Here is a 19627-nt window from a genome sequence, read left to right as displayed (position 1 = left end):
GTAATTTAAAGTATTTAGGATTCCCTCTTAAGAATTGAATTATGGGCACATTGATTTCTAGTTTGTTCAACAATATGTAAGCATCAGTAGCAAACTCAGCATCAAACTTTTTCTTACCAGAGAAATAGGCTTTGGGAAAAGGAAGATCTTTAGCACATACCTCCTAACCTACTAACTTAGAGGCTCCTTGGTTGCTGGTCTCTGGCTTGTCCTCCTTTTGCTTGTCTTTGGGAGTCAAACTCTCTACAGTGCTCTTAGTTTCTGGCACAACTACTTGAGATGCTTCTTCTTGTGCTTGAGTTGACTTCTCTTGTGGTTCAATGCGTGCTCTTGCCTTCATCATGAGCTCTTCTTCGTTGGAGCTCTCAGACTTGCCAAGTCTCATTGGGGAAAGTAGAGGACTCTCGACCTCTTGTGCATAATCATCCTTGTCTACTTTTTCACTTTTAAAGTGAACCTTTTTACCACTTCTTAGAGTTATGGCGTTGAGCCCCTTTGGATTGATCACTGTATTGGAAGGAATGCTGCCCCCGCTTTTAGCTTGTATGTCATTGACCGCGTTAGAAAATTGGGTCAAATGACTGGTGATATCAGTGTTCTTTAAAGTGAGCTCCTCCAGTTTCTTATGAACATCTAAATTATCTTTCTGCATCCCTTGCAATATGGTGGTTATGGAAACAAACTTGTCATCACTTTCCTTCATTCGCCCTCTATGTTTATCATCTGAGCAGCCATGCTTTTTAAAAGCTGAGAAGTGTCATCACTTCTTGGTGGTGGTTGAGATGCCATGGTGTTAGGTGGAGTTGTTACCACTGCTCTTGAAGGATCTGGAAATGTGCTTGAGGAAGCCCCAGGATTGTGGAACTGATTGCCTTGGAACTGGTTTGGTCTATTTGTTCCCCCACCCCATTTGAAGTTTGGATGATCTCTCCAACTGGGGTTATAGGTGTTTGAGTAGGGGTCCCAAACAGAGGTACGACGGAGCCAATTGATTCTCTCTTTGTTTCCTTGATGGCTGTTACTTTCGACTCCCATTCTTTCATAAGACTGGTTAAGATTTTCCTCACTTGATCCTCTTGACTACACTTCTATCTGAGTGCAGTGAGATGATTGATGAGGTGTGAAAATCTGACTTCCATGTCTCGGATACTTTCTCCACCCTTCATTATGAACAATTCAAACTCTATTGTGAGAGTGTTGATTCTACTCTATTTTACGTCGGTTGTTCCTTGTGAGCAATCTCCATTGCCTCCCACATTTTGTTTGCAAATTCCAGACTAGAAACTCGAAAATACTCTTTCTGGCTTAGTGCACAGGTTAGTATGTTGACATCTTTATCATTTAGTGTCACTAGCCTCTTGTCTTCTTCATCGAACTCATTGGGACTCTTACGAACTTGTTGACCATCTACGGTTTTCATTGGGATGTAATTGCAATGTTCAATCACGTCCCATAATCCATACTCTATAGCTTTGATGAAGTCTTCATCCTCATCTTCCCAGAAAGTGTAGTTTTCTCTATTGAAGCCAGGTGGCTTTGATGTTGAACATCCTTCCAGTAGCATGCTATCTCTGAAACTTATCATTGGATCTCTCTTCATACTATTAAGTCTTTATTGAAGAGACCCACTCTGATACCAAATGTTAGTGGCAGTCTCATCCAATAGGGGGTAAATTGAGTGAGTTATAAAAATTTAAACATATTGAAACAGTAAAATAAATAAAAACAGAGAGCGTTGGGTTAGAAAGATTTCACCGCAGAGCGTAGACACAAGATTTATACTGGTTCGGTCTTAACCACTTGACTACGTCCAATTCTCAGAACACCTCTGAGATTTCCACTATGATCCAAGATTAACCGGACTCTTGGTGCCTCAGTACAGTAATTAATTTGCTCAATAACTCCCCCTTACTACCTGTAAGATTACAACCCCTCTTAAGAGTCTACACTCTTGAGTTACTATTAGAAAGTGAGTAAAGAAGGTGTATCAGTCTCTCTCATAGAGTAAATGAATATGAAATACTGAAGCTCGGTAAAGAAGAAAATAGAGTATTACATGCAACAGTAAAAGTTTTTACAGAAGGTAGCTCACATATTCAATCTAGTTATTCTGCATTGTATCGAGTATTTTTTCAGGTCCTAACTTCCCCCAAGACTACTAGGACATATTTTGGTACTATTTTCTTACCTCAAATAAGTCCACATAGCATTATATAACATGTCTAAAGAGGAAGTGATGCTCTTCCCTTGTTCTTCCATTAAAACAATTAATAATATTTATTTTAGAGTAAACTCGACCGAATTCTTTCTACTAGTTCATGACTTCAGAATCTGTCTCTAGGTACCAATCCTATTTATTTATCATGGGAAACTTCTCTAATTTTTTTAAGTCAAAAGTCAACCTCTAGACAGTTTACTTTGACTTTCCCTAGATAGTGTATATCTAGGCATTAAATTCTATTAAAGCCAACCTCTTCACTTTCTAGGGACAGACTTATTTTTAAAACCTGTGTAATTCCTCAAGCATTTTCTCCCATTTTTGTCAAATTATCTGAGGCCTCCCTATATTTTAAATAATTCTATTTTCGCTAATATTTAAAATTAGTCAAAGCCTTGGAATTCCACAAATTTCTTCCAGGGATATTTTCATCATTAATAGCCTCATACGGACCTCTAGACCTCATTCCTATTTTTCTGAAATTTTTTTAAAGTATTCAAACCTACTTTTCATCACTGCCCCTTTTTGGCCCGAAACTTGCCAAATTTGCGTTTTAGGTTCGTGCTCGAGTTTAGCTTCAAGAATCCTCTTATGATGGTTCATAGCACAACCTTTGAGCCTTAATTACCTCAATTCCTTATACTGGATCCCCCAGACTTCACATACAGGCCTTAACATGCCATTTCTTATTTTCTGGGATTTTCTGAAATTTTTGGGCATAATTTTCATTTTTGTCCTCACAGCCCGAAACTTAACAAAATTATGATTTTGCCCCTAGTTTGGCATAATTCACCTCATTGAGGCCTCCAACATAATCTTTGGCCTATATTCATCTCTATTTCTCATTCTTAGGCCTCGAGATTTCACTAAAGTCTCTAACTTTCTTTTTCTCAGTCTCAGAAAACTTTTCCTTTACGACTTAGTCCTTGGAAATCCCTCTGTTACTCCAAGGAACCTTCAAAATTGCTACCAAAAGGGGATCTAGTAGCCTATCCATTTTAGGCTAATTCTGATACTTCTAACCCCAAAATTTAGGATATTACATTCTTTGTTCTTTTGCTGCCTTTGTTTTCAAAACACAGGGGGGCTACTAGAAAAGTAGCCACCTCTTTTTTTAAAAAAAAAGGTTTAATTTTATTTATTAGTGACCTCATGTTTTTAAATTAATTATTTTAGTTAAATAGATATTTTTGTGGGAAATATGATAGTTTTTACTATGGAACTTTTAATTAAATTATTTACTTAAATGTGTGAGATGTATATTGAATTTCTAATGGTTTATTTTTGAGATTTAAACTTGAGATAGGACTTTTTTAATTTTAAATAATGATATGAGAAATTTTTATTAAAGTAAATATTTTGGAAGATTTAAATGGAAAATGTCACACCTTATATCGGGATCTACTTAGGGTTTACTTAAAACCATTTTAGACCACCTTGGATGGTCTTGGCTCAAAAATCCATGAAAAACGCTGATTTTCAGATTTTACTGTTCATTAGGTAAAAATTCAGTTTTCTGACCCAATTTCAAAAATTCATAACTTAATCTAGAAAAATCAAAATGGAGTGGTTCAAAATTATATAAAAAGCTCTTTGAATTCTCTTTCTATGAAAAATAATCTTATGAATCAATTCCATTTGAAAAAGTATCAGGGTTTTGTGAAAGTCACCTCTGTCTATTTGGCAAAAATCCTTTTTCTGGATTCTGAATCTTAACTTTGAAAAATCATTAAAAATCATGTACTTGGCCATTTTTAACGTGTTGCATATCAATTTGAAGCTCATGACGTGAAATTTAAGCATACCAAATTTTGTGTAGAAAACCATTTGGTAACTTAATAAAACATGGCTCAAATTTGGCGTCCTACTTAGGGAATACAGCTCCAACCATACATGCTTATATATAACCAAATATAAATATTTCCTCATGGCCCATCACCATATTAATCCTTGGATTTGCAGCCTCCCTTTTGATGATTCACTCCCTAAAATATTAGTTACATATGGGGGATGAGATTTCAATGAAATCCCAGTAGCAAGATCAATCAACCAAAACATCAACATGCATCAATTACAAACATTCCAACCTTTTGCTATTAATAGGGAACTACAAACCTCATACATGTAGCACTTTAACATGTAATAGCCAAGGCACATAAAGTAAGGAGTATAGCTATACAATCATCATCATCATCATTTAGTTCAACCACATAATAGCACATGAAATTGCATAGCAATCAATGCAACACTCAACATTAAAGTCAATTAAATCTTACTACCTTAATCCAATGCTCTTTGATTTTCTTGTTTTTCTTTGTTGCTTCCACAAATGCCAAACCCTAACATGGCAATCCATAAAAAGGGCAGCAAGAATCATCAATCATTCCTCATAAAAATCAATAACATAATTCAAGGACAACCTTTGTCCCTTAAAGCTTCTACCTTTGTTCTTTAAATTTTAGAGTTTGTTTCCTTAAACCCTAAAAATTCCCTCTTGACTCATTCCTACATAATTTTTCATGTAGATTCCAAATATCTACTTGGATTTAACAAAATAAAATTCCTTCTTTTAGTTTTGAACTAACCGAACTATTAGGGTTCAAAATCCAAAAATTACAACTTTGATTCTATGGCCTCCAACACTTGTTCTTTAGGTTTACCCCACATTAATTTTCATTTTGAACACAATAGTAGCCTCAAAACTTTGAAAAACACATCCTAGGGTCTATTTTTAGCCTTGGCCGAACAGTACCATTTATGAAGCATCAAAGAAATCTCTTCAAATCAACATCCAATCACTTGAAACCATCTTAAATCATAGTGTTCTAACTATGTTTTGCAGCAAAACCTCCCTCCCCTAACAATAACCAATTTGGCCAGCACCAAACAAAGAGGAAAACCAGAAATTTCAACCATTAAACTCAAGAGAATCAAGCAAGGAACCATTTGGAACCATAAACTAACCTTGATTCTCACTTGTATGCTTAAAGTTGATGCATTTCTCCTTGGTTTTCCTTTAAAGTTCTTCCTTTTCCTCTCTAGCTCTCTCTTGGCCGAAACATATTCAGAAAAATGGGGGAGGAGGAGCTCATTAAGTGCACAAAATATCCCAACCACTAACATTTAATGCTATGCCATGTGTCAAATGCTTACTTAATCTTAATCCTCTTTCTTAATTAACTTAATGCCAAATGAAATTAATTTCAAAGTCAAGATCCTCTCCATTGGTGGCTTGACACTTGGAAAGCTTTAATTACCATCCATTAGAGGCTTGACAAGTGGCAACTTGTGGGCCAAGTAAAGTGCAAGACTCTAGTTTTCACTTTATCGGTGCACTTTTACTCCGAGTTTAACTTTTTTTCTATAATTACAGTACTCTGGCCTCTGTAATTATTTTCTATCAGATCTATAAATTATTCTCCTTATTTTTATCTTCCCAAATTTTTCTCTTTGTCTCAAATTTAATTTCTCAATAATTAAATAAAAAGCAAAACTAATTTCCTTCTCTTTATTGATTTTTCCACTTTTCAAAGGAATTGAGAAAAATCTTGGATACTTAAGGGTCTTCTTTTAATTCCATAATATCTTATAATTTCTTGGGATATCATAGGAATTTTCTTGGTATTTTATTCTCCTTTCCAATATTTATTTAGAATTTTCCAAATAAAGGACCTTAAACTAGCTTAAATCACCCTTAAATTCCTTTGTAATTTCTCTAAGGGTAATTTGGTCATAAAACTAATTTTATAATCCCATATAATTCTCAAGGAACATTATCCTTATTTTTCCTAAATTTTTTTAGGTTTGGAAATATTTTTCCATAATTATTCTTGACCAATTTTTCTTAATTAGTCAAACTTTTCCTAATTGGCTTGGAAAACTATAATGATTATTTTTCTCCAAAATTCTTCTATTTCTCCTGGTCATTTTTTACCCTTAATTATTTAGGAACATTGCTTATTTCTAATTACCATAGTACTGGATGTGACAAAAAATATGGATTGTTAGGATATTATAATTTTTGCTAAAAAGATTTATTTAAGGGGTATAAGAGGTATGGGATTTTATCATAGAATTAGAAACTTTAACTTACATATATGTGCTAAAGTAATTATTTAAATAGTTTTTGTATTGATGTGTAAATATATTGATTGTGTAGAATAAATTATTAGATTGTTTGAGCACAAAGTTAACTTTGTGAGTTTAACTTTTTCCTCAATTTGGTTCATTTGGATTTGTTGAAAGTAATTGTTCTGCTCCTTCTAGCGACCTCACCTGAGCAAGAAAAAGAGACTGAATTCTTTACTCTTCATCAAGATAATAAGCATGAGGATGACTATATTGCTAAGTTCATTGTTTTGTCCAAATATGTCACGTATTTGAAATGTGAGGATAACCCTAAATGGATGGTCTCGCAATTAATAGAAAGGGCCAAACCAGAGTTGAGGCAATAGTTAGCCTTACATCCTGTGGCATGCAACAAGCTGAGAGCAGCTACATGAAGGGCTAAGGACACTGAGGAGGCCAAGCGCCATGACAATCAAGGTAGGTTTTCTAATTTTATGAAGCCAATTGATGGAATTGGAAACAAGTCTGATTATGATTTTGGAAGTTCAAGCAAGAACAAAGGGCAGAACCAGAAACATCTAGATCAGAGGGGCCCACAACAGACATCTCAGTCCCTTAAGACCCATGTTAAAGGGAGTTAGAATTCCCACAAAGAGTCAGCTTTTTCTACACCCAGTGTTAGAGGGCCTTGTTTGAGATGTGGGAGGAGTCATAGATATGTATAAAGGGCTTTTGATACCATAGGTTAGGGCATGAAACATCCTTCCTTTATTACCCCACTATATAATGATTAGAACCCTTTAGGATTATTATATAAGCTTTAAGTATGAGAAAATCCTGAAAAACTTGAAACTTTTTCAAATTTCAGTCTAGATTGTGACTTGCACCTCCAGGTCATGATAAAAGTCATAGAGTAACCTTTACTACTAGGTCGCGACTTGGGATTCTCGGGTTGCGACTTGGGATCATAGAAAGCCCTCGAGTATTGTTCACCATTCATAGAAATTTTTGCCACCTTTAAAAATTCATAACTAAATGTAGAAAAATCAGAACGAGGGAGTTCTAATTTCTGTTTGAAGCTTATCATGTATACTATAAGGGAAAAAATATTCATTGGCCTTAGATCATCATGAAATAGAGCTAAAAAATTTGTCAAGTTGTACTATTCATATGGTCATTTTTCAATTTTTAGTATTTTAACCCAACTTTAGAAGGACATATCTCTTAGTACACAAATCTATTTTAGGTGATCTACCACCTATTTTAAAGCTCAGGATGTGTACTATAACCATACCAAATTTCATAAGCAGAATCAATTGTTTGCCATGCATCCATTCTATCACTAATTCGTGACTCCTTTAGGAATGCTTTATCCCCCTAACTTGCATTTATAATTCATAATTAATTCACTCTTTGCATAATACCATTCTATCAATCCATCAACTATTTCCATATATTATCATAATCAATTATACATGCCATCATCATCATTTATCATCACATAACATGAATGGCCTATTTATATCATACACTAACGTACAGATTATACAATTTGATATAATGAATTCCTTCAATTCTTTTCCTCTTTCCTTGCTTCCACTCCATGTATCCTTTCCTTGATCTTTATCATCTATTATTGTTGGTTAATAAAGAGTAAGATTTGGAAGAATCTCAATAGCAAACATTACCATTATGCATGCAAGATGGATGCAAGTATATGACATACTTGCTTACTCTAACTTATGCTTACTTACAACATTTTCTCATGCTCAATCTTTCACATGCATGAACATAGAAAAACATCAATGAAACAAAGCATCATGCTAGCATTAGCATCTAATAACATCATGAAATCATATAATGCACATCAATACCTAAACATACACATCAAGCACACAAGAAATGTGAGTTCACTACCTTGTATCCTTAAGCTTTTTTTTTTCTTGCTCCCTTTTGCTTCCAACTATTAAGGTTGCTTGCTCAACCTTTACCATTTCTTTTTCTTGATGTCTCATGGTCCTAAATGCATCAATGCATCATTTTTATTCATTCATTAGAGCTATGGTAATCAATAACATCAACACTTTGTTTTCTTTGAGCTATATTAGCTTCTAACCTTTGAGCTTGATTTCCAACCTTTCTAAAATTAAAGCTATTCCCACACAATTTTGTATGTAGAATCTATTTCTAAGCTCAAAATTATCAAAATTAAATCCTTCCCTATTCAAACCGATCTAGCCGAACATAGGCCTTAGGGCTTAAACCTTCATTTTCAATTCCAATGCTTCCAAACTTGTTTTCTCAACTTTACCCCACATAATTTTTCATTTTAGACACATTGGAAGGATTAAGATCATCAAAATCCAATCCTAGCCCTAAGAACTAGCTTTGGCTGAAATGTTACTTAACTTACATAATCATGAAATTCAACCAATTTCAACAAAAACCACTTGATTCTTGTTTCTTTCAAGCGTTTAAACATTATTCTAACATCAATTTCATCTTCTCCTACTCTTAAGAATTTTGTGCAGCATACCCCCAAGAGTTTCAAGCTCCCAAAAACCATTAGAATCCATAGCTAAGCTCAATAACAATAAGGATAGTAAAAACTACATCAAAAACCATGAACATACCTTGTTTTACAGCTTGATCTTACATGGGATCACTTGGCCTTTCTCTCCCCTTCTTCTTTCTCTCTCTAAAATTTATTTTGCAAGATTTTTTCCATGGTTTCATGAGCTTAGGATGAAATGAGGAGAGGGGAGGGGTATTTATGGAGTTTAAGAACAAATCCTAGCCTTTAATTTTGAAAATATATGGCTTAATCTTGGCCATCAATTTTTCCTCTTTGTCTTGTGGTAACAAGTGTCCCCATAACATCATGCTTACATCATCAAGCCACATGTCTTTAATCCAACCATACATGTGTCTTGCATCTAACCGTATACATGTCTTGCATCCAACCGTACAAGTTTTTTTTCATCCACGTGTACACTTGTCTTTCATCTAATCATACACTTGTCTCTTCCATCTCCTTTCATCATTTTGGCATCAAGATAGGAAGAAAATTAATATAAAATTCGTTCAAAATACACCCCTTAGGTATTCTTCAACCTATTTTGCCATACTGCACCGTATCGAGTACTTTTTCAGGTCTTGACTTACCTGGGACCACTAAGACATGTTATGGCACCATTTTCTTACCTCAAATAAGTCAACATAGAATTGTATAATATGTCTAAAGAGGAAGTGATGATCTTTCCTTGTTCCTCTATTAAAACAATTAATAATATTTATTTCGGAGTAAACTTAACCAAATTCTTTCCACCAGTCTATGACTCCGAGAATCTCTCTTCAGGTACGAATACTATTTATTCATCACAAGAAATTTTTTTAATTTTTCTTAAGTCAAAAGTCAACTTCTAGACAGTTGACTTTGACTTTCCTCAGATATTGTGTAAATAGGCTTTAAATTCTATTAAAGCCAACCTCTTCGCTTTCTATGGATGAAATTATTTTTAAAACTTGTGATAATTTCCCAAGTATTTTTTCCCATTTTTGTCCAATTATCTGAGGCCTCCCTATACTTTAAATAGTTTATTTTTGATAATATTCAAAATAAGTTAAAACTCAAGGAGTTCCACAAATTCCTTCAAGGGGCGTTTCGTCATTTTTAGCCTTATACGGGTCTCTAAACCTTAGTCCCATTTTTTTGGAATTTTTCTAAAGTATTCAGGCCAACTTTCCATCACTACCCTTTTTTAGGCCCGAAACTTTACAAAATTATGATTTTGCCCCTAGTTTAGTTTAACCCAAAATTCACCTTATTGGAGCCTTCAATATAACCATTAGCCTATATTCATCTCTATTTCTCATTCTTGGGCCTCAAGACTTCACTAAAATCTCTAACTTTCCCTTTTCTTAGTCTTAGCAAACTATTCATTTATGATTTAGTCCCTGAGAATCCCTCTGTCCCTCCAGGAAACCTCTGGGACCTCTGCTAAAAGGGGTTTGATAACATGCCCATTTTAGGCTAATTCTAGTACTTTTAGGCCTAAAATTTGGGATGTGACAGGGCATATTGCTTGCTTTTGCCCAGAAGGCTGGCAGACACCTCAGAGCAGCCATTCTACAGTTCTGGGTTGAGTCTATGATGTGACATAGGAGGAGGCTGGTGCGTCTCCTAACTTTACAAAATTATGATTTTGCCCCTAGTTTGGTTTAACCCAAAATTCACCTTATTGGAGCCTTCAATATTACCATTAGCCTATATTCATCTCTATTTCTCATTCTTGGGCCTCAAGACTTCACTAAAATCTCTAACTTTCCCTTTTCTTAGTCTTAGCAAACTGTTCATTTATGATTTAATCCCTGAGAATCCCTCTGTCCCTCTAGGAAACCTCTGGGACCTCTGCCAAAAGGGTTTTGATAGCATGTCCATTTTACGCTAATTCTAGTACTTTTAGGCCTAAAATTTGGGATGTGACAGGGCATATTGCTTGCTTTTGCCCAGAAGGCTGGCAGACACCTCAAAGCAACCATTCTACAGTTCTGGGTTGAGTCTATGCTGTGACATAGGAGAAGGCTGGTGCGTCTCCTAACATAATTAAAGGTATAATTTCATTCCAAGGATACATTATTCCTATTTTATGTGATTCAAGTGCTACGTATTGTTTCATATCTATTGGGTATGCTAAGAAGTTTAATTTTCATATGATTGACTTGCTTTATAATTTGAGAGGTTCTAGACCTGTTGGGGCTATAGTCATGACTACTAAAGCATGCTTAAATATTTTCCTTCTATTTGAGCATTGTGATTCTGTGATTGATTTGATAAGTTTGCTGCTTAAAGGCATTGATGTGATTATTGGCATGGATTGGTTGTCAGCTGATAATGCCATCCTTGATTATAAGAGGAAACTTGTGACTTTTTCTTTATGTGCTATGTCTGTTGAGGCTGTTATATGTCCCATGCTATTGTCAGACACTCAAGTAAACAAGTGTATTCGAGAAGGTTGTTGGACATATGCAATGTTCTTCTCCACTAATATGGATAAGGAGGTTAGGATTGATCAGATTGAAGTGGTAAAAGAATTTCCAGAGATATTTCCAGAGTAGGTGCTCGAGTTACCCCTAGAGAGAGAGGTGGAATTTTTCATTGATCTAGTGCCTAGCAGAACTTCCATTTTAAAAGCACCCTACTAGATATCTCCTTTAAAGTTGGTTGATTTAAAGAAGTAGATAGAAGAACTACTTAAGAAACTATTCATTCGAACAAGTGTTTGGCCATAGGGTTCACTAGTACTGTTTGTAAGAAAGAATGATGGTCGCCTGTGACTGTGTATTGACTATCACTAGTTGAATAAAGTGACAATTAAGAATAAGTATCCTTTTCAACGAATAGATGACCTCTTAGATCAATTCATTTGATCATCTATCTTCTATAAGATTGACTTGAGATCAGGGTACCATCAGCTTAGGGTTAGAGTAGAGGATATTCCAAAGACTGCTTTCTGCACAAGATATGGTCACTATGAGTACTTGGGCATGCCTTTTGGCTTAATAAATGCCCCTCCCATCTTCATGGATTATATGAATCAAATCTTCAGGCCTAACCTAGATCAGTTCATTGTGGTTTTCATCGATAACGTCCTTATATACTCTAAGAGTGAGGAGGATTATGAGGAGCATCTTCATATTGTATCGCAAATACTGAAGAACCATTAGCTGTATGCCAAGTTGTCTAAGTGTGAGTTTTGGCTTAAAGAAATAAAATTTCTTAGCTATATAGTATATGTAGAAAGGGTGCTCGTTAATCCTAGTAAAGTGGATGCTATATTGAAGTGGGGATCCCCCAAAGTCTATGACAGAGGTGAGGAGTTTTATCAGTTTAGCTGGTGACTATCAAAGATTTATCAAAGGATTCTCTCAAATGGCTATGCCATTGACTAAGTTAACTAAAAAGGATCAACCATTGATAAGTGTGAGGTAGCTTTCTAAGAGTTGAAGGTAAGATTAATTACTACTCCAGTGCTTATTATTCTAGACCCCAGTTGTCCTTACACATTGTATATAGATACTTCACTAAAGGGTTTGGGTTGTATCCTAATGTAGGGAGGCAAAGCAATGGCTTATGCATCAAGACAATTGAGGCCCCATAAGGAGAATTACCCCACCTATGACTTAGAGTAGTTGTAGTTATGTTTGCACTAAAGATATGGAGGCATAACTTATATGGGTCTCAATTTGAAGTTTCTAGTTAGCAGAAGGAATTGAATAATAGACAGTGCAGATGGATGGAGTTTCTTAAAGATTATGACTTTGAACTCAAGTATCACTCGAATAAAGCTAATGTGATAGTTGATGCATTGAGTAGAAAGACAATGCATGTCTTCCATATGAGCTTGGAGGAGCACTACTACTTAGACGATTTAAGAGATCTCTAGGTAGTACTGAGATGCCAATTACTTTACAGTTAATTTCAAGTGATTATGAATTCTTCAGGGATTTAAAAGCAGCACAAATAGAAGATGACTGATTATTGAGTATTTAAGAGGCATTAGGAAATAAGGATGTTCTAGACTATGATATTAGAGAGGAAGGGATCCTAAGGTGCAAAAAGAGAATTTGTGTCCTTAATGATGATGAGATTAAGAAGACAATTTTGGAAGAGGATTATCGAAGTAGCTATTCAATGCATCTAGAGATAACAAAGATGTATAATGATCTAAAGAGAAACTACTTATGGCCAAAGATGAACAGAGGTGTGACATAATTTGTGATGAAGTGTCTGACTTGTCAAAGAATCAAAATAAAGCACTGAAAGCCTCCAGGACTACTTCAGAATTTAGATATTCCTCAATAGAAGTGGGATAGCATTTTCATGGATTTCATCACTGGTTTGCTAAGAACTTACTGGTTATGATACAATTTAGGTTATCATTGATAAATTGAATAAGGCAGTGCATTTCTTACCCATCAAAGCCACATACCCTTAGGAGCGATTGGCACAATTATATAGTGATGAGATCTACTTCACAAAGTGTTGGAGTCTATCATATTTGATAAAGATCTAAGGTTTATATCAAACTTTTGGAGGTCATTACAAAGAGCCATGGGCACTAAGTTAAATTATAGTACTACCTACCACCCTTAAACATAAGGGAAAACCAAGAGGACAATTCAAACTCTTGAGGATATGTTATGAACGTGTGCTATTGAGTTGAAAGGTAGTTGGGACAGTCACTTATCATTAGTAGAATTTGTGTACAACAATAGCTACCATGCTAGCATCCAGATGACTCCTTATGAAGCCTTATATGGGGAGAAAGTTTCGATCTCCGCTTTGTTGGATAGAATTGAGTGAGAGAACTATCATTGGTCCTGACTTCGTGGATATCAGGACCTAGAAATTAAACTAATTAAACAAAAGTTATTGACTGCTTAAAGCTATCGGAAGAGTTATGCATATCATCTTCGTAGATCTTTAGAATTTGATGTGGGTGATCATCTATTTTTGAAAGTTTCTCCACTCATGAGTATTGGAAGATCTATCAAAGCCAAGATGTTGACATCCAGGTTCATTGGCCTATATGAGGTCTTAGAGAGAACTGGGCCTATTGCTTACCATATTTTTCTACCGCCACACCTATCCAACATTCATGATGTGTTCCATGTGTCACAATTGAAGAAGTATCATCTAGATCCATTTCACGTAATCGAGCCTAAATAAGTTGAGTTACATAAGAACTTGACTTACAAGGCAGAATCGGAGGAAATTTTAGACATAAAGGGCAAGCAACTATGGAACAAAACTATCTAGCTTGTAGAAGTCTTTTAGAAAGTAATAACTCCCAGTGATGCTACTTGGGAAACCAAAGAGTGGATGTGATGCGAGTACTCACACCTGTTTCCTTAGTATGCATTTTTTTCTTATTTGTTGTAAGTGTTTGTTTGAATTTTGGGAACAAAATTCCTTTTCAGTGGGGAGAGTTGTAATATCCTAGTTTTTATTTATAGTATTTAAATAATATTAGAAGGAGATTCATGCTTAAGAAATGAGATTTATTTTCTAATTAATTAAGTAAAGAGAATTTACTTAGAATAGGATTTATAATAATAAAAGAAATTAAAAGTAAATGAAATTACTAAATAAAAATAATAAAAGAAAATGCAAGCAAAATTTTTTTTTAAATTGGGTTTTAAACTGCAATTTTTTCTCATTTTAATATGGGGTCTTTTCATGTGTCTTCTTCTTCTCCTCTTCTGAACGCCATTCTAGATTTCAGTACAGGGTTTCAAATTTGCAGATCATTTGGGTAAGCTATATGACTTCTTTTCACTAAACTCTCTTCATGAAAGTTATTATACTCATCTAGCTTTATCTAATAGTAGTAATTTTATGTTGTTTAGAGAAAATTTTTAGGTCTAGGGTTAGAGCAAGTGTTAAGCTTTAATGATGATTGATTATGGTATTGTAAACCTTTAGGGACATTCGATAAAATTGGAACGATATAGAGAAGATTAGCATGGCCCCTATACAAGGATGACGCACACAAATCAAGAAATGACCAAGAGGAAGGCGGGCCTCGTGTGCACAACAATAGGCCATTGGAAGGGAAATACAGTTGAAAGCTGGTGATTTTCCCCCCTCCCTACTTGAATTAGACATGGTAACAGGCATTTTTCTGAAAATCAGTTCAAATGTTTTACAAAGTTTCTTTGCTACAATGGTTAACTTTTTAAAAGTGATTGATTCAAAGGTTTAAAAGTTCTACTGTTGCAAATTTGGTATCAGATTCTAAGGTTCTATGATTTTTATTGCATTACACAGTGGCAATATACAATATTCACACATATCCTTTCGTCTCTTGTCTTGTTTGTTGTGTCTTGGTACTCACTTCCTATAGTGGGTCCCTTAAAAGCTAAATCTTAGATTAATAAGCTTGAGACCATTTTTAAGATTGTTTCTTGTACCACCTATGAGCATGCACGAGTAGCCATTTTCTTATTAGAAGATCGTGCCGAGAGATGGTGGAAAAGTATGGGTGGTCGGGATGATTCAGGCATCACTTTTGAGGAGTTTGAAGAAAAAATTATTGGATCACTACTTTCCTATGGACTTACAATCATGGTTTTCTAGATATGCTCGATTTGATTTTTAGGTTTGTATTGTGGCTCACTCAATTCTAGTTGGGTTTGATTCTATTGAAAGAATTAAAACTTGGATAATTTTATTATTTGATTCTCTCTTTTTTCTATTTGTCACACGTTACTTTTAGACCGTATTTTATCTCAATTAAAACCATTTGGGACAATTTCTTATGGCCTTAATTTGAAAAATTTTGAACTTTAAAATTCATTAAATTTGGGTTATTATTCATGTAATCTTAATAAAGGCCAAACCTTGCAAAACCATAACTAATTTTAGAAAAATCAAAATGGGGTGACTCTAAATTCTAGCTCTTAATATGATATTTAGAAAAAAATACTCATTGGTATCTAGACCTCACCAATGAATCCCAGAATTCACACAAAGTGGTACAGTTCATATGGTAATTTTTTTAATTTTTCTAAATTTTCAACTTTTTAGAATTTATGCCTAACTTTGGATAGGCATAACATTTTGTACAAAACTCCAAATTTGATGAAATACCACTTGTTCTAAAGCTAAAAATATGATCTATAAGCCTGCCAAGTTTCAGCCAAAATCTCATTCATTTGACTAGAATTTTGTTGGTGCCAAAAAGTGGTATTTCTTGGGTTCTTTTATCCCTTTTTCATGCAATCTCTTGATTTTTGTCCTCTTCTACCTCCATAGAACCATTTCAATCACATATTACATAATTAAACATGATTTCTTAACCAAATATTCATATGCATGTCAACTTTGGTCATTATTACAATAATCCAATATAACTCATATATAATTCACATAAATTACAAAATGTTCATTAAAAGGCATTAAACTTACTTATCTCCTAAGATAATCTCCTTTCCTTTGTCCTTGCTTGGTTCAACCCCAAGTTGGTAGATATTTGAACATAAAAGAATGAGATTTTATGGAAAATCTCAGTAGTAATGAATCATAATTATCATGCTAATCATGCTATGTAAAAATGTTACATGTTATCTTGAAACTAGAAATTATCATACAATATTTCATGTGCATTTCATTGCCATGGAAAGAGAGTAACCAATCAAGCTATTAAACCATTCCATAAAACATATTGTCAAGGCATATTTGACATAGAATTTTACACATAATCACATAATTTGCTCAATCATATCATGACAATATAAATCAAATAACACATATACATTTAAATAAGCAAAGAAGTAATCAAATTATGAGTTCAATGCTACCTCTTACTCAAATACATATTTCGACCTCTTTAAGGTTTTGGTGCTCCTCTTTATTTTCTTGTACAATGCCTATCAATTCAAGTATCAACACATTTTATGCTACCAATAATCCAAGAAAAATCATTCTTACTCAACAATAAACTCATATAAACCCCTTTTTCCTTGATTTTTAACATTATTGTTTCCTCTTTATTTCAACTAATCTCTTGGGCCATTTCTATATAATTTTTTATATAGAATCCAAATATCAAATTAGATTTAACAAAATCACACTTCTTGCCCCTCAACTTGCTTTGGCCAAATACTAGGGTTTAGGATTTCAAAATTTTTATTTTTGATTCCAATGATTTTAAATATTTTTTCTTGGCATTTCCCTACACAAAAACACTTTTTAAACTCATTGGAATCATCAAATCATATTGAAACAATTTCTAACCTCAAAAGCACATGGTGGCCGAAATGTATGCTTAATACCCTAACTTTAGTTTTCTTCCAAAATTCAATCCAAATACCAATTAAACATACCATTCCAAACTCATATTCATAGTGTCTATCCTTCCCTAGCCTATTCTCAAGTTAACCAAAATTGGACAGCATGGTGACTTGGATTTTGTCATGAAATTTCAATCAAAACAACCCTTAAACCTAACCAAAATCAAGCCTAGACATACCTTAATGGATCCTTACTTGAAGCTTGATGATTTTCTCTTACTTTGAAAGGTTTTAGGTGCTGTTTAAGGTTAAGTTTTTGGTTGAACAGAATTCCCCTCTTTTTCTCAATTTTGGCTAAATTTCACATATTTAGGGGGGGTATTTATAGACCCAACAAACTGACATGAACCCCCTCCAAATGGCCTTATTTTCTGCTACCTAAGGGGACATGTGTCCCTCTTCTTAACCCTTGAATTTCAGCTCATCCCAAGTGTCCCTTGTTCTTGATTTTTCTTATATAGCTTGCCTTAAATTAGGCTTGAACTCTCTTGGCAAGAGGAACTATGGGCTGCACGAATTTTGTGGGCTTCCTTGGCCCAAATGAAGTCCAAAACTAATTAGAAAGGAAAGAGAAGTGCGGCCCAATCACAAATTATAAATTTCTAACCAAAACTTACTATTTCGGTTACTATTTTCAAAAACAGTTCTGAGCCTCCAAAAATTTATTTCTCTCCATTATAATTTCTCTTTTAATATAGGAAGGTCTCCTGAAAATTTTCCAAATTTATTTCAACCTCTAATTATTTATTTTGAATTTTCTCTGAAATTGGGCTTTACCGGTAAGATTTCGATAATAAATATTCTAACATTAATTCTTACACTTTCAAGGCCTGGGAAAATTTTATAAATTCACATAAATTTTTAAATAATTTTTTCATATTTTTTTGGAATTATTGAGGCCTCTATATATGTAAAATAATTATTTCTAGCTAATTTTTTAACTAATTTTTTCAGAAAAACTTCTGTTTATAGAAAATTCTGTAATAAGTTATTTTTATGCTATTTCTATCTCTAAGCCTCAAATAAGATTTCAAAATCTCTATTATACCTTTTTACCATTTTTTAGAAATTTTCTAGAAATTTTCTGTGATTTTCCTATTTTGTTCTTCTTGGACCAATAATTTCAAAAATATCAGTCCGAACCCTATCTGGATTTTATGGTATGCACAGCTTCATCAACCAATCTACTTTCCGTATTAGTTCTTGACTTAATTTTCCATTCTTATTGTCAGGGTTAAATTTGCAGGATGTGACACTGTTCCTTCCATGAACTTTTGAAGTTTGATTGTTGAAGGCATGTGATTTATTTAAAGTGCAGCAATTCAATAAGGAAGGAGAAAATATTCTTTCATGATTCTATTGAGTGGGGACGATTCACACACATTAGAGCTTAGGTGAATTGGGGATCTAGATGAAGATGATGGGATCAATTTTTTTTCACTTGTAAATCCAAGTAAGCTCTAACTTGGCATAAAAGACTGAAGTGGATGCCACGTGGAGATGCCATCTCAACATAATAGGTCAACTAATGTTTGACCGTTTGGCTCTGTTAAGTCAGGACGACATTGCTACATTTTGTAAACTTCTAGGGTGACATTGCTCCAAATAAAACTTCTGGATACTAACAACTCCTAAAAGAGAACTTCTAGGGCAAAAACGGACCTTATCCCAAAATAAAAGCCCTCATCCTCCCATTCTCTTTCCTTTTTCTTTTCCTCTCCTTTGCAGAACCAACGAACTCATCTCTTCCCTTTCTTCCTCTTATAGCTTGTTTAGTCTGCCATCTTTTCTCTCTTTAGCTCATTGACCTCAGTTAAAAAGAGGATTCAAAACCAGGTAAACCTGACGGCCTCCCTCTTCTGCAGAACTAGCGTGGGTGCACCTTCCAACAGAAGACATGCTTATGTTCCGTTCCATTATGAGGAGCAAAACATATTTTTGTACTTTAATTGTTACTTGTCGACAACTCTTTGCATTGCCCAAGGTAGCTTCTACTCCAAGGAAGGTATTCACAACAGGAGGTTACCTTATGTTGGAGAGGCCAAATGCAGGACTTATATTCGACACCAATGCTCGATTCTATGCAATCGTGAAACCATTGTGTGAAGAAACAAAATCTAATAGTTGTGCAAGGGGTGGGTTCTTATTGTATACTTGTATGATGCAGTTGTATTTGATTTGACTTGCTTCTTCCAAAATGTTTTCTGGTATAATGATTATAATAAAAAAATCAGAAGGCAATTTTATAACTCTTTTGAATAGAAAGTTGTTTATTTGTTTCATGAAACAAAAGGAACTTTACAAGTCTATCCGAATACTTGCATTATATCATGCATGGCTTCAAGTATAATGGGCCATATCTCGTGAGCCATGTTAATGAACAAGCAAGCTTAAGATCTTGACTAAGGTACTCTTGTTACCGACGGAGTTTATTACAAGGCCAAATGAATGGCTTAAATGATTGACGATCATCTACAAACTACG

General features: G+C 34.4%; 1 non-coding gene across 1 annotated transcript; it reads left to right on the top strand.

Moving 5' to 3' along the window:
- Positions 1–14762: 14762 nt before the first annotated feature.
- LOC114742094 (U6 spliceosomal RNA) lies at positions 14763–14867 on the top strand. Its single transcript, XR_003739831.1, has one exon. It is a non-coding gene; the product is annotated as a U6 spliceosomal RNA (small nuclear RNA).
- The last annotated feature ends 4760 nt before the right edge of the window (positions 14868–19627 follow it).

This window comes from Neltuma alba, unplaced genomic scaffold (assembly GCF_004799145.2).
Source record: "Neltuma alba isolate B1F8T4 unplaced genomic scaffold, ASM479914v2 tig00003639_pilon, whole genome shotgun sequence".
Classification (NCBI taxonomy): Eukaryota; Viridiplantae; Streptophyta; class Magnoliopsida; order Fabales; family Fabaceae; genus Neltuma; species Neltuma alba.
This window is presented reverse-complemented; position numbering and strand designations above follow the sequence as displayed.